We start from the raw sequence: 17,743 nt of genomic DNA, 5'->3' as shown, positions 1-17,743 counted from the left end.
ATGTAAATTGGTGTTCAAAATTTATGGTAAAGAAAACACGTAAAAATTATCAAATACATGTGTTCAATTATATAAATTGATTAATTTTAGTTTTATATTAGGTTTTTTTTTTAATTTAGTAATGGTTAGTTTAATTGTATTTAATTTATATATATTTTAATTTTAGATCAATTAAGTATCAAAAGAGATTAATTTTTTTTTCAATGTAAAAGAGGTTTGCGCTTCAAGAGATTTGATTTCTCTCAATGTTAGATAGATCCAAAATCAAGATGGATCTAGACTGGTTTAATTATTGATGACGATGATTAACGTCCACTACAACCAATATGGTCTATCAAACCTTAAGAAAGTGTGACATTAATTGAGATTCTTTAATATTTTATTTATATATTCGAAAAGGAGGGAGAGCAACGTTCCTATATCACCATAGTTTCGTAGACTTAACAAGTCAAGGAGGTTGGTAGTGTGTCAAAGATTTTGAAAATTAGAACGAATGTGAGTGAGAATCAGGCAATCCAAGAGAAAGTGTTTTTCATCTTCAACCTTCTTAGTATCACAAAGGTGACAAAGTCTTTCATCCCAAGGTGTTTTTGGAATTGATCGACACCCGATTTCACTTTGAAGCTCATGAGAAATAGTTCTTATCTTGGTATCAAGGTTGAGGTTGATCACCTCCTTATAATACCTTAACTTCCTTTTTCCCTTTAACTCCTTATTCTCCCACAACTTATCCTTAAATTTGGAAGTCATAATATTTTTAATATTTTCCTTATTCTGCAAGATGATCTCTTCTTTTACTCCCCAATGGTCTAGCCAAGATTGTGCATCCTTATGCTAGCCTAGCTTGAGTCGGAGGTGGGGGTTTTAGCTAGAGTTCGAAGCAATTTTGGGGAACCTCTTGGCTTCCATGTGGTATAACTTCTTCTTATACAAGAGACACCTAATTATAGTCATGGTTTCAATGGGAAAAATGCTAGCTTCAATCAAGAGGATAGGGTAGGAAGTATTTATAATTATAAATATAAATGTACTTGTTAATTTTATTTGTTAATTTTATTTCTATGTAATTTGGCAAAGTCAACATGTTTTATTAATGATTATAATTATAATTTACTTTATTTTATTTTACTTTTCATTTTCATGTAATTTTTATATAGTCAAAATGTTTAACGGGACATGATAGGACACTACAACATCTCTTCCATACTAGGCGACACAATTATTATTGGAGTATAGGATAAAATAAAATAAAATAACGTCAAAGAATAATTGTTCATATTGAAGATGATTTTATTTTTTATTTTTGAAAATAATTTTTTCCATATAATTGTTTATATGGAAGATGAATTTATTTTTTTATTTTTAAAAATAGATTTTTGTAGATTTTTTCTACAAACCAGCTAGCTCTGATACCATGTAGAATTTTGTAGAATTTTTCCTACAAATCAGATAGCTTTGATACCATGTAGAACTTTCCTACAGATCAGTTAGCTCCGATACCATGTAGAAATTCCCACTGTAGATCAACCTAGTAATGCAATGTACTAAAGCAAAACACTTGATCTACTTCTACAAACAATTTAGCGGAAACTTAATCAGCTATGAGCAACATCAATAAGAACACATATAACTGATAAGAAGGAACCAATCACACATAACACAGAAGAATTTACCTAGGGAAAGCACCTGCCTAAAACCCCATCTCTATATTATCATACAAGTGGAAATATAGTCCGGATTCCACAAAGCCTTAGCTTGGAAGCTATCCAGCTCTCAGTACAATCCCTCTGCTGCTCATAGACAGTCAAAGGCTTCTCACAAACCTTCTCCTCTGCCCTCCAAGCCTCCTATTTCCTTATGCAGCTTTCCTTGGGGTCCAGTGCTGCCACCTATGTGAATTGGCCTCTTCACACACTCACTAACCTCTAATCTAACTGCACAAACCTGAAGGAGATAAATCCTTCTCATGGATGAGCTTCCTTTATAGGAAAAAAATTCATCCAACTGATAGTACATTGTCCCTTCTTTGATCTCAACTGGGTCTCTGTCTGAACTGACATGCATCAATCATCCATGAGTGAATACTTAGTTATCTGAAAATAACAGTTGTCACATGCATGCAAGCATCAACAAACTGTATCTCATTAATTTAACAACTTGTTAAATTAATCTAGTTGAACTTAACTAAGTTAAACTAAGTCAACTGATCCTCTCAATATAGAACTCATCCTTAATTCCTCAATCAGTGGAGCAAATCAAGGACACATTCCCCAATCAGTGGAGAAATTATTGCATGTTCTCACAAAGACTTCAAGTTTGATTTTCCTTAACTAATTAACTCATGGAGAATTAATTAATTAATATTCAAATTGCTGGTAAGACCAAATTCGAATTTTACTTCCTATTTTAGATCAGGGACTCTCTAAAAATAGGAATCCAACTTGCACTGCTAAAAATAGAACTTCTATTTTTATCACTTCCATTTTTCATTCCTTGTTGCCCAATCCAGCACTAATGCCCAAACTACTATTTTTAGCACTTCTATTTTTAGCAATTTCTTGTTGCCAATTTTCAACACTCCCTCTCAATAAGAAAGGCTTCCTCTCGAACCCGATCTTGTACCTCTGGAATGTTCTGCATTCAACACATCTACCAATTGTGGTTGCTCCAACAACTCTTGGAACAAAAAAAATTTGCAACTGACCACTCTGTTGGGCTAGAAACATGCTCTGATGTTGAAGCTCTACCTGCTGCTAACAAGTGCTCCCTCTCTAACCTCTGTGCTACTGCAACATCTCCATGCATCTCGCATTGTTGCAACCTCCTCTGTGCTACCTTGCACAGTGCAACACACTTGTGCCTCTCGCATTGCTGCAGCCTACATGCTCTGCGTTGTCTTGGGATTCCCTGCACTGTAGCTCTCTCTGTCGCTCCATCCACATCTGTCTCTACCCAATTAGTCATTTCCTGCTACTCCACATCAGGGCTCTCGTAGCAAAGTCTCATCCAAGAGGTTGGGTACCTCAAGGATCCTTTCCCTCATCCATGGGATATGAAACAACCCTATTTTGAACATGAGGATGAATCAGGGGCATAGGGTATGATTTGGTGGGTGTTTGACTCCCCATGACATCCAATTATTTTTAAATTTCACATGGAAATTTTCCATGTGAACACAAATATAAAATAGAACTAGATAAGAATCCAACATTATTAAACATGAACCAAAGCAAAGATGCAATCCAACCTATACAAAAAAGCAAAGAAATTTCCAATGGAAGATATTCCACACATTCATAAATAATGAAGGAAGACCTACCCCAAGTTAAAATTTGGCACGACTACATCATCCAATAAAATAATACTTTGCTCATGAGTGATGAAGGAGAAACACAAGAAATGGATGTAGGAGAAGTGTTTTATTTGAAGCTTCTCATTTTTTTCTATGTTGGTCATGTATGGCTTGTCCACTAATTTTTTCTAAAATTTAATTTTCATTTTCCTTTTAAATTTTTTTTTTCTCAAAAATCATATCAAAATTGCATTTAATTCTCCTTAGAAATTTTCCATTATTTTTCCTTTGGGCTTATCAAGATTGAATTGATACCATTAGATATCCCTCAACAATCACTAGTCAACCACTTGAATGGAAATTTGATTCAACATTGGCAAGACCCTCTTTTTAACTCAAGAACATGTGACTCTAAATATTGTTTTATCACTAAGGCCCACAAGTATTCTAACTTTTGAAGGTTTCCTCTTGACCATACAATTTTTTAATAGGGAATATGTGACATTTTCAAAAAGGCATATATGATTACTTTAATGCTATCAATATGGAAATTGATTTCTTGTCGTTAACACTTGATTTATCTGCATAAGTTTTTCTATGTAAGTTGCTTGGACCCAAGCATCAAATCTAGTCTAGATGCTTGTTAATGATATAAATGAGTCATCCAAGCACAATAATGGCCATTAGAATTTATTTTGGTAATATATAGTGTAGAAAGCATAACTCTTTATCTTAGTGTCAAACGACAACACTTTAAACTTTGGACCTTTATTGATAACCTATTACCCTGAAACTAGTCATGATTTTGAAAAGGTCATTATCAATGACTGGGGGTTGAAGCCATGAAAAAAATATTGGAGATTGCTACATCACTACTAGATCTATTTTTTGCTCTAGTTTTGGCTTCAAGAAAAATTTGGACACTAAAGTTAAAGTAGGGAAATTCCCCCCCCATGAGATGCATAACTTGTGCTCCCTCTAAATGGATATATGAAATTGGAATTAGGAATAATATGGATTGTTGGAAAATTTATCATGAAAAATATACGATATAATCATTGTTTTTTTAAGGAAATACTCCATAATTTCTTTATTCTATGCAAGGCTTGACTTAAGTGGAGGCTACCTAATGACTAGTGGAAGGGGACAATGTTGATTTTTTTTCAAATTGTACAATTTTGATAAAACATCACATGATAAACCTAAAGACACAATTTTCTAACATGAGAGGATTTCAAAATTTCAAGGATGGCCTCCCTAAAGATTAAAATCTCAAATTCTTGAGGTAAGCCAAATAAGGCTAAATTGGATCTAATTGTGTATCAATAAGATGTTGTTGGGAGCTCTAACCTCAAATAGTGTTATAAGAATGTTGAGAGGATGATGATAATCTAGGGGAAACTATTAATAAAAATATTCAATTATTAATAGTAACTCAAGCTTGGCATGTGAGACATGACCTATAGGAACCAAAATTTTGTTCCCCTCATTGATATGGTTCAAGTGAACCAATGATAATGAGTGACACTTTTCTAGTGTTTAATAAGTTATTATGTGCTTGAAGTGGACAACCACCCTATACCTTTGATAATCTTTGACATGAAAAAAACCATGACAATACTGACTTCTACTATCTTCTTTTTTCTTAACTAAAACTAAGGAATATATGTTATATTGCAATTAGGCTCATAGTAAGTTGACATCATGATAAACTTCCTTCCTAGATAAAACATAAAAACCTATTTAACTACCCATGATTACTAGGAATGTGAAATTTCCTATTTATCAAAATTCTATATGTCTTGGATACATAAATTCTACAAAAAGTATTTAATAAACACCAAACTTTGAAGTAAATTAAAAAATGACTAGGATGAAAATTTTCACTCTTTAGTAGTTGCATTCCTTACTAGGTTAGCTTCAAAGTCTTATATTGAATGCTATAAGGGAGGAGTCTATCTATCTGTAGTTGTCCAATAAAGAAGCTAAACAGTTGTGTCCCTGGTGGAGGAAGTGTTGGGCATAGAGTGAGTTTTTTACCAAAAGAAGATTAATCCAATGATTTCCATTTCTAGAGAAGAAATATGTTAGGTTTGTTGAGCAATAATTCTTTCCTTCCAAGTAATGGAAAAAATTTCCTTCTAATGCAAATTTTGTGAATAAATCCTTCATCCCACTATTTAAATTGTTAATCCTATATGTGTGCCTCGCTAAAGGTTGCCTAGTCTCTATGAGTTCTTTGTAGTCCATAATTATGTGATGGATTTAAACATTAAAATTTATTTCAACTATTCCCAATGATTGTTTGAAATTTCAACACTCACTAGGGTGGGGGCCAAAAAATTAGTACTCAAGACCACACCACCCAAATCTCCACTTCAAAAAAAATATCAAAGAATAGAGAACAATGATCTTCCATTGCATGAATGACCTCCCAACTGAAACCAAAGAAGAGCCAATAGTCACCAAAATGTGTTGTTTATCAGAAGGAGGACTAAGGAAGGTCCAACATAGAAAGAGGAGCAACAAAACATCGAACACAGAGGACATAAAATCCTCGAAGAAGATAATAGGTAGAGAAGTAAACAAAGTGACATTGCACAAGACTTTATAGGAATACTTAATCTTTAAAATTGAGCCTAATGTGAATGCCTGACATCATTGAACAACATTAGCTCTGTACTTAATCCCACTAGTTTCTTATCGATCCATACAATGGAATCATAAATAGAGGTGAAGTGAGAGGAGAATTTGAGAAGAGAGTGGGGTTGTCTTATTGACCATCTCCAAACATTTCCGTAATTAATGAACATGCATTGATCCACATGTTATTCATAACATTGCAATTTTTAAAGCTTACAAGGGATTCACTAGGGGAGCAATACCATGCCACGTGAGCTCATATAGGGGGATATATATTGAGGAAAAAATGACATAATATATTGAGCATACAATAGGGGGTAAAGGTTTTTTATATTGATAGGTATAAAAAAATGGAGCTCAAAGTTAACGAAAAAATATAAAGAGGTATAAAAAATGTTAATGAAAAAATCGATACCTACAACATCTAGTGAAGGTAGAGTTTTTTAAATTGGGAAGGTGTATTGGGTTCGAATTGGTAGGTGGTTAAATAATGTTTTTTTTAGAGGTATTTTCCAATATGCAGTCAAATTAAGGGTATTGTTTAGTATGCCAATGAATGCACAATACGATAGCCAATGTACAATACGATGTTGGTCTCATTATCTCTTGAAATCATGGTCTCATTATCTCTTATCTCTTGAAATCATAGCCAATGTACAATACGATGTTGGTCTCAAAACATATTTTTGGGCACATGGAATACCGAGGGCTAAATTTCTCATTTTATCTCTTTCGCCTCCAACTGTTTTACAATCGTGTAATTTTAAAAATATGAGACACAAGGAATAAATTACTTTGTATTCTTTTAATAAATTATTTCTACAAATATATAATGATGGGTTGTTAAACTAAACTTTTGTTATAAAACTTCATATTGTTTATGTCTTATTTTAATATATATTTTTAATTTATAAAAACTAAAATTAATTAATTTACTATTATGTGAATATGTAAATTCACATTCCAAATATATATTTAATATGTAAAATCATTTTTATTTTAATTAATGGTTTATTTATATATATATTTTTAAATGGAAATGATAATATTTATATTAAAATAATTGGATACATTTAATATGTAAAATCATTTTTATTTTAATTAATGGTTTATTTATATATATATTTTTAAATGGAAATGATAATATTTATATTAAAATAATTGGATACATGGTTATAACCATTTACATTTTTGAGAAATATTTAAGATTTGGAAATTTGAAATTTAGCATAAAAGCTCACTTCAAACCTTTAAATAAATTCCTTATGACACAAAAATTTCAATTCATTTCTAAGTAAAAAATTTCCAAAAAACCCCAGACACTTTTATAATATATTTTTCAAGAATTTTATTTTGATCTGATCAGACACTTTGCTTTTTTTTGGGTGAAAAACTTTTTCTTTTCTTCCTAACTTGAGTCCAACCCACATTATTTGCAAATTTTGGCAAACCATTCTTCGGTAAGTGCATGATAATATTCTTGAGATCTTCCTCATCCACTTGATTTGCCCAAGAAGTATCCTTTTCAACGTTATTCCTTATGGTTTCAGGAGGAGATATGTTTTCCGCTAAGGGTTGTTGCTTTTCCACTAACGTTGCATATGAGAAATCCTTACTGGAGACCGAGGGTCAACACTGGCATGTGATTTTTCTTACTTGGATTATGTTGTTGTGGATGTGATTTTTTTGGCCGTATCTACTTCTTTTCTTCTGGTTCTTTCTTGTCCTAGAGCTCTTCTTCTTTGTATACTGTATAGTGATCACCCTGCCCTCCTTCCCATCATTTGGGCCTTCGAGATTTTTTTTTTTTTTAAATATTTTCTACTCTAAGAACGTTTGGAGCATTGTTTAATTACACACCTTGTTTCATAGCATGCTCTACACTGAAATGAAATATTCTCATAAGCTATATTTTAGACCTAAACATAATTTGGAGTCATCAAATTAATCTCTGCGGGAAAACCTTTTTTGAAGTCCATCTCCACACAAATTGGACATAAGTAGTTTTGTAAAAAATTCTATTTCAAAAAAACGTTGATAAAACTTTCCCTACGCATTCGCAAAGGAGGAAAGTAATATAAGATTCCAAAAATGCAAGGGAAGGTTCATAAGCCTTACCCAAACTGGGGCAGTGGAGATTTATTCCATTATCGAATCAAAAGTGGGAGTCCATGGCTACATGAAGAGACCAATACTACCCCAAAACCATTAGTCGACTTCACAAATGGTTTTCTTGTCCTCTATATTATTAAAAACTACAACAACAAAAAAACCCCGAGCCACAGGGTAAAGTTCAATTTGTCTATCAAACGGGGCTTCCATGTCTCAAAGATCCATTCGTGCAGATCAACCAACCACGGCCAGTACCCATTAAACCTGCAAAACAAACCATCCTCCGAAGAATATTTTTGATAATAGAAAGTTTCCTAATCCACAAGAACATTGAGGGAAGGAATTTCTTGAACCATCGGAAGACCATAACCAAATTTCAACATAGAATTGTATGAAACCAAAGAAGAGCTAGCTTGACTAACAACCATACCTGCAAAAAATATTGTCTTTTTCGTCGAATCACAAAAACTTGCCATTAAATAATTTGCAGAAAAAAATATATAAAAAATCCATGCAAACAAAACAAAAATTAAACGACATCCTAACCATCGCAAAAGTTTCAAAAATTTCTTCAATTTTCACATTAATCATATAAATTATTTAATTTATTAAAATATAAAATTGTTAAAATAATATATAGATATAATTTAAATGAATTAATTAAATAATTTAATAGATGTAATAATATAAACAAATAATATAAAATTGATATACCTTGTCTATCAAAAAGAGAGACCAAGAGGAAGAAAGGAGTCCGCATCCTCTACTTGCCACATTGACCTCTCAGCTTACCCCATATTCGACACCTCCAAAACATGGAATACGAATATATATATATATATATATATATATATTTAATTTTTAATTTTTAATTTTTATGTTTTGAGTGCCACTACTCTCATCCCTGGTTTTATCCCACTTGTTTTATCCCACTTGTTGATACGCGATAAACTTCTTTGATGTTAATTAGGCTTTTTCATTTTGTTTTTCCCCATAACTTCAAGTTATTTTATTTTATTTCTTGTCATTTTGGTTCGAAATAGATTTTATAATTGGTCATCATTTGTAAATAGATTTTTATAATAGATTTTTATAGTGGGTCATCATTTGTAATTGGATTTTTTTCTTCTTATTTTTATTATTTATACTGGTTTATTTATTAATATTTTCATGTATAATATAAAATTATTTTTTATAATTACTCATATTTTATTATTTATAATTAATTATTTATTATCATTCTCTACATCCTTTCTCATTTTTTAAATTTTTTTTTCCATGTATAACAAATTATTTTGGGAAGTCTACACCATTAAAGGCGAATCAAGTGGGTAAGATCATTTGAAATGGTAAGGGATACTATTGTGAAATAATACAATTTTTAATATTGTGTGTTTAAATTTAGATGTTCTTTTTGGAATCAAGTAGGTAAGATCATTTGAAATGGTAATGGATATTATTGTGAAACTTTTAATATTGTGTGTTTAAATTTAGATGTTTTTTTGGAATAGTTATATTTTTACTTTTATTTTTTTATATGAATTTTGAATTCAAGATTGAGTGGAAACTAAATTCTACTTAAATTAACTAGTTTACGCTTCATAAGTTATGAAATTTTCAATATTATAAAAAATTGTATTATTTGGTTTATTATCTTATACTTTTTTGGATATGAATTTTTTCATTTTTTTAAATATTAAATATTTTGGTATTTTGGTTTTATTTGGATGATGAATTTAATTTGTAATCTAAATATTTAACTATGTAAGATAATTATGCAGATAGGTATTTTTATTTTGGAATAAGATTTTTATAATTTTAGTATAATTATCAATAATTATTAGGTGGATGGTAAAAATTTAACCTCCATGAAATATTCTAGAATATTTTTTGTACTATTAAAAAATCAAAGGTTGAGATTTATCTCAAAAGTAATTATACCATTTTTGCCATATTAATTAAAAAAATGTCATATAAACATATTTCATGTGAACATGACTTATGGTTTTTTGGACATGTAGTAAACCATGATATTATAACAAAGTCTATTAATAAATTATAATCTCTATAATAAAATCGAGTGAATCTCCATGTTTAAAAATCTCATTACATGTTTTTTAAATGTATATATATTTAACTCATATATTAATATTTTAATAATAATATAAAAAATTATAATTTAATTATTTTTATGATTTTTTATAATATTGGTAATAGAAAATGTATTTTTGATATTTATGGACATTTATTCTTCACTTAATTTATACTCGTTATTATAATTTTTTCAATTCTTTTTTTCAATCTTCCCACTTGTTAAACAAATTAACTAATTGATTCATGATTACTTAGACCAACTAACTAGTTAATTCAAGATTACTTCACTTTCACTTTCTAGTTAATTCAAGATTACTTCACTTTCTAAAAAGATTAGGTTTACCATCAACTTGTGGAAATACCATCCAATGGTAGTCACACTTCTCCCCTCCTATAAAAAAGCAACCATTATTTAGACCAACTAACTAGCTAATTCAAGATTACTTCACTTTCTAAAAAGATTAGGTTTATCATCAACTTGTAGAAATACCATCCAATGCTAGTCACACTTCTCCCCTCATATAAAAAAGCAACCATTACTTAGACCAACTAACCAGTTAATTCAAGATTACTTCACTTTCTAAAAAAATTAAGTTTATCATCAACTTGTGGAAATACCATCCAATGCTAATCACACTTCTGCCCTCATATCACTTTCTAAAAAGATTAAGTTTATCATCAACTTGTGGAAATACCATCCAATGCTAATCACACTTCTCATGCTAATCACACTTCTCCCCTCGTATCAGAGAGCAACTTCTCCACCTCATATCAAAGAGCAACCATCAAGGAGGTTGAGTAGATAATGTTTTGACATATCCATAGATTTTTCATACATTCCAAAATCCTTTGGACCACCCGGTGTCGATAAATAAGAATATAAATAAACTCAAGCCAAAGGATTTTGATAAACTCTCCTTTTATATATATAACCAAAAAAAACAAGGCATATAATGTCATCCACTTCATGAAATTAGTTGTTATTGCATTTTCACGAGATGTGGAAAGAGAAAAACTATATCCACTTGTCCATGACATGGTCTAGGATTTGGCGTGGGTCTATTCGTTTTAAGTTACTAAGATGGACACGTTGGACAGTACCTATCACCTCCTCCATGTCAACATAAATTGATATGCAATGAAATGCCTTGTTTTCCATGATATGATGATGATGATGTGGCATGTTGGGCAACACATGCATTCATGTGCATGTATGTGATTTTCATGAATATTTTGGTACGTGTGATACATCATCTATTGCACGCACGTAATATGGATAATGGCAAGTCTCAATGGTGTTTTTTTTTAATGTAAAATGTAGGAGTAGTGTTAAATTTGTAAGTATTCATAGTTTAAGATGAGTTGATTATAGAGGCGATGGTTAAGTTGTGCGGGGTGGTTTTGTTAATGTGTTGTTTACAATGGTGTTATGAAGAATTTAATGGAGGAATATCAAGTCGTGGAGGTTTAAAAAAAACCATTATTTGAGGGCATAAACTTAAATTCTAGGTGGTTGTATTGGATGGAGTGGTTTGTACATGTTTTTTCATAAACTTTATGTGTGGGTAAAGCTGGCAAAGCATTTCTTGTTGTTGTGGTAGAAGATAGGCATGGCAACATTAAAGTGTGACAATGTGACTCATGAGATTGTGCTGGTAAAGTCATGAAAGAATGGTATAATTGTTGGACGAATGAAAATTAGTGTTTAATGTGTGTTTCGTGATATGTGTTTAATAGCTTTTTGAGGATTCGTTAACTTTAATGATGTGTTCGTTTAATAACACTTGCGAGTTCTAGTGTAACAACAATCATGATCCCAAAAAATGGTATCAGAGCCAAAGGTCTCAAGTTCAAAACATACATGGGTCACGTTGGAGGGAGATTGTTAGATGAATGAAAGTCAGCGCTCCCCGTGTGTTTTGCGACATGTACCTAATAGCCTCTCGAGGATCTATTAACTCTAGTGATGCATTCGTTTACTAACACCAGTAGGGTTCAGTGCAATGACAATCATGATTCTAACAACAATGTACAAGTATGATGAAGAGTACACATATGTTTACATAGACTGCATGGCTCTACATCAAACACAATGCTTGCTCCCATACAATATGGGATATGATGAGGTGGAGGCCAATATTTAATGACGTTGTATCATATTTCCCATTTCTCGTGGAGGTAACCTCTCATTTGATGATGAAAATGTCATGAGATATGATAGGAAAATCCAAGTTCTCATCTTTAGCACTGAAGTTCACGGGAAAGCTCCTAAACACTAAACTTAAAGACGAGAGTCATGGTTCCTTAGTACATGCAAGTCCCTTGATTCAGGGAGAGCCTAGTGGTGTTGTTGAATGCTTTTGGGAGTCCAATAAGAAGGCCATGTGGGAGTCCTCTCTTAATAAAATAATATTATAATGCTTATTATATATCCCATGGTAAAAGACCACCTATTTTAATATTATAATAATATTCATTTTATAATATTATAAATAATGATCGCTTATGATGTTTATTAGTTGTTTGTGAGTTTTTTGAGAGAAATGTGAAGAAGAAGAAGTAGAATAAGATAGCACATAGATATGGAGAAGAGGAGGAAGCAACAATAATATAAAAATCAAGAGTAGGAGGAGAAAAAAGAAGAAATAGAAATGAAACTAGAGACGGGAGAGGGAGAGAAGAAGTAGAATGTTTGCATGTGATACACTTCTCAATAATTGGGCATTAGGGAATTTTGAGATAAAAAATGAACCTCAAAATGAAAAATGTACTAAGAAAATCAACTTTAAAAAAACTAATAAGATTCAAGATGATGATGTCATGCCTAGGGGTAAATAACTTTTTAAGGAAAATAAGAAAACATTTTTTTTAATTGTATTTTTGGCTTATCTCCTTATAGGTCTACTCAAATATCAAGTGTAAACATCCATTGGATTTGGAATTAAATTCTGCATCTAATGAGTACACGCTTTGAATAGTTTTGAGTCGACCCACATTCAAAATAATGAAAACACATGAACACACTTATTTATTTAAAAAGGTGAAATTGTTAAGGGATATAGAGAAGGACTAAAGGAAGAAAATAAGGGCCACTTGGTTGGAGTTAGGTGACCAAAAAACAAAATTTTCCATAACTTCGCTAACCATAAAAGGAGTACAAACACCATATGGAGCATAAAAAATGAAGAGGATTTACTTTTTTTAACTCAAAATAGTATTTGTACTATATAAGTATGTGTCTGGCTCGTAACAAGTACATTAGGAAATTACATATATGTTTATTTAAATTTTTTAGATTCCTTCTCCTGATCAAGAAGATTACATATCTTGCTTTAGGAGAGCAATTCTAGGCTACAAAAACAGGGAATTTGTATGTAAAAATCTTACAAAATTTCCCCAACAATATACAAAATTTGTAATACATATGCCTACTCATTTAGGATGAGATCCTTGGTGATAGTGGACTTGCTACGTTATTCAAGGTACTTATTTAGTTTCAATTATTTAATAGAAGATGAGGTATTGGTATTGGTTGTGTTACTGTAGCTAAGAGATAGGTTGTTGAGCTGGTCTTTGAGGGCCTTTATTTCTCTTCTCAAGGTGTCCATCTCGTCCTCTTGACGACTTGCTCCCATTTTCAAGTTGTTAACATCATCCATCTCAGTTGAAATTGTTGCACCTTGATCATTAATTTTCTTATTGAGAGTCAAAATATCAACATGGAGGGTATCCATTATCTTAGCCAACTAGGATATCATGAATCTGCATCTACATCCCTTCTTCATGTTAATGGGTTTCACCTATTTGTGTTTTACCATATTCAACTCATTATTTCTCATGATGTTGTTACTATTAGACTCCACAGGCAGGTTCTTATATCTATGCATAAGGGGCCCAATATGTGTGGCATGGGTGCCTAGTTGACTCTCTCCTCAATTACACTAACAATTAAAACATCAACTTACTGACCCGTCATGAGTGACGTTATCACTTTCTAGAAGCCGTTTTGAGCGTGTTAATATCCATTTTATTCTAGCAAACTAGACTGTGTGGTCCCCTACTAATAACATACTTTAATTTGGAGCACATAATCATGGATCAAAAGGAGAGACCCTTAATCCACACCAGAGAACTCCATAATCGATTGCATGATGCTCTTTTATAACGTGGACTCCTTCCACACATTGTTGTTTCCAATTCTAGCTCAAACATGTTGGAGATTTTTTGTTTTTCATTAGGGGGATTATTGAGGGTCTTGTTTGATCATTGGTCCTAAGAACCCCTAGTTTCAATTTGCATCCTTCGTCAACACATATATCAGCTTCCTTGTTGATATCACATAGAACATGGAAGTAATTATGGAAGGAAATTCATTTTTTATTCCTCTTATTCTTTCATTATGTTTTCTAAGGATTTCTCTTTTAGGTAGGATCCTTTAACTAAGTGGTGTAACATCATAAAGGAGTCTCCCAAGATTGTAAGGGATTTCACATAGTTTTCTTTGGTTATCAAGAGTCCCTAATAGAGGCCATATATTTCTGCATGATTAGTGGTCATTTGGCCAAGTCCCCATGAGTATATGAAAACATTGCTTTCATCGAGGTCATAAAGAACTCCTCCCCCTCCTACCACCACTAGGTTTCTCATAGATGCACCATCAAAATAGAGAGCCCATCCTTGCCTCTTCTCTTTCTATGATTTGAACTTTGTATAAGCCAATCCGAGCTTCCAAATTTCTTTCTTATGTTTTTTCCCTCCATTATATTGTGGGGTATTGTCTAGGATTATGAACTTACCAAGCCATGCCCTTTCCATCCAATATGAGAATTGTTGAGAGGAAGTGTGATCCTATTTTTTAGCTCCATACTTAGCACATAATGAAATTTCTTTCATTGCTATATTATGAGGAGTTCCTTTCTTATTATTCAAAATTACATTGTTCCTAGCTAGACAGTTTTTCCAACAAAGGAATTTAAGAAGAGATTCCCAGTACTTTTTAAAGGATGGTTTCTTCTTAAGATTTCCAACATAGTTTTTTATCCATGAGGAGAAGAGTTCTTTGGGAGCTTGTAACAACCCCAGGTTAAAAGTTCATATAATAAAGTTAATAAAGGCAAAAAATGAGACTAAGGTCGTGGGACACTTATTCCAAGCTTAATGTTGGGTAAAACATCCTAGTGGGTGTTCATTTGGTTTATTATGGCTAAGGAAATTGGCAAAGGCATTGAAAAGGCAAAGAGGCATTAATTAACATTTTATTTATGAAAATAAATAAAATTTGGAGAAAAGGTGGGTGAAAGGTCATAGGTTGCATGTGAGGAGGAAATTGAAGGAAAACTAATGGAAATTGAAGAAAAAAGAGGCTTCATTGATAAAAAAGCTTTTGAGGACTAGTTCACAACCTTTTGTCAGTTTTATCTTGGAGCTCTCTCTCCATTCTCTCTATTCTCTCATACTATTGCACACATGGAGCATTCTTGGATCACTCTAGAATTGGAGAAAGGAAGGAAAAGGAAGGAAAAGAAAGCAAAAAGAAGCAAAGATCAAACAAGGAAGAGTCGGATCAAGTGGCTACAACAAGACTACTTTGCAGGTATTGAGTTGCATGTATGATTTCCTTGCTAGTTTGGACATGCATGGTACATGCATGTGTGTATTTGGTTCTCTTTTTGTAATTGGCATGGGATTTTCCAGATGTGATAGTAGTTTTAGCTTTGCCTTGCCATTTCTGGATAGCCATGATGTGATGGGGTTCTTTCATTTAGTTGAGCTAGATTGCTGGATGGTTTTGGAACCTAGTGAGGTGGTCTCAAGAAAATTCCCAAGGGCCTAGGAATCCCTTGACTAGTAATGGCCGGATACATGGTAAAGCCTGAGGGTGGAGAGGTGATCCCTTGACTGGTTTTGGTGGGATTGTGGTAAAGCCTGGTAGTGTATGTTTCTTTGTTTGGGCCTAGGAATCCCCTAGCTGGTAATGGAAGGATCACGGTAAATCTTAGTTGTATAGGTGAGGGTTTCGGGCCTAGAAATCCATTGACCGGTAATGGTGGGATACGTGGTAGCTTGAGGAAGCCCTGCTTGTTTTTTTGTGAGTCCCACATTCATGCTTGGAATATGGCATGGGGGTGATTGGTTGAAAGAAAGATTTGGTTCAACCCAATCTATGGTCGGGTGGTACATGGAAGTACCTGACTTGGTTGGATTTTCATATGTTAATAATAACTCATTTCCTCTTGTTACATGCCATTTTATCACATTAGCCCAAAAGGCCTGCAAATCGAATCAATCAATATCCTTGAACATTTTTTCATAATCCCTTGACAAAGCCCTAAGCATTATTTCTGCAAAAAGTTTGAGTTTATGGGATAAATTGTTCAAAAAAATTGTTTTTAGCCCCAACACACATTACATGTATGGCCACCTGCATTCAACACATGTTGCATACCTGAGCACCAACGCTGGTCAACATATGTTAATCCTTTCTGCATTTGTGTTGATTCTAGAAATTAGGGAAAATAAAAAAATATCTCTGAAGCTTCCTCTTCCAAAATCTTCCAAGGTAGTTTTAACTATTTATCACGGATAGGGAGCTATAATTCCTATATGATCCTATCTTGGAGACATTATCTCTTATCCCTTGAGCTCATCTTCCCCTCTTAAGTGGATATCAAGCCTAGATTGGTAATTGGATAAGAATTCCCAAACTACCACACTCATCCTATAAATTTATTGCCTCCCATAAGGTTTGGGTTGGTTTTTGGAGATTGATAGTGCCCTTATGTTGCTGCTTAGAGCCTAAAGGAGTCACCATATTCATGAATTGGGGTTGATGTTGAGGTGTGCTTTATGACAAGGAAGGAAAAGTCAACTTGGGGAGACATCTACAAAGTCAACTACTATTTATGGTTTTAAACTCTCTCCTATATTTGTTAATACAAAAAGTATTTTGATTTCCTATATTTGTTGTGTTATGTCTACACTCATGTATTTCATTGCCATGTTGACTCATTTAATAGAGATTTTAGATTATGTTACATGGATTGTGGTTCCTTTGCTTGTTTTAGTCATGTGTGCAGGTTCTAATTATAGCACTTGGAGCTAAAATTGGAGCTTACAAGCGAGGAGGAAAGGAAAACTTACTCCATATTCTAGGTAGGATTATTTCCCATTTTCTAATTTATCTAAGGAAAAATCGAATCTTTTTGTCCTCTATTGTTCTAGATCATACCACTAGATCTAGGGAATTCACCTTTGTCCACAATTGTGAAAATTCTACATAACACCTCTTGTATTTCATGAGTAGTTATACTTGTTATTATGTGGCTTTAATGGTTCTATCATTGCTATTATTTTGTTTATATGTTGGTTATAAGCATAGTTTCATGAAAGATTCTAGTTATGGCTCTTAACATGTTTTGATTGGTAAATGAATGTTTATTAAATACATGACCTAATATATTTTATTGCAACTATTTTGAGAGGGAGATAGATCTTCTTGATGATTCTCAGATAATTATGAGACCCCTATATTCAGATATGCATTTATAACATGTAGATTACATGTTCACAATGTGTTTGACGAAATGTCGCTCATGGTTAGGC

This window comes from Pinus tabuliformis, chromosome 7, assembly GCF_031772625.1.
Source record: "Pinus tabuliformis cultivar Carrire ecotype Pingquan chromosome 7, CPIR1, whole genome shotgun sequence".
NCBI lineage: Eukaryota > Viridiplantae > Streptophyta > Pinopsida > Pinales > Pinaceae > Pinus > Pinus tabuliformis.
This window is presented reverse-complemented; position numbering follows the sequence as displayed.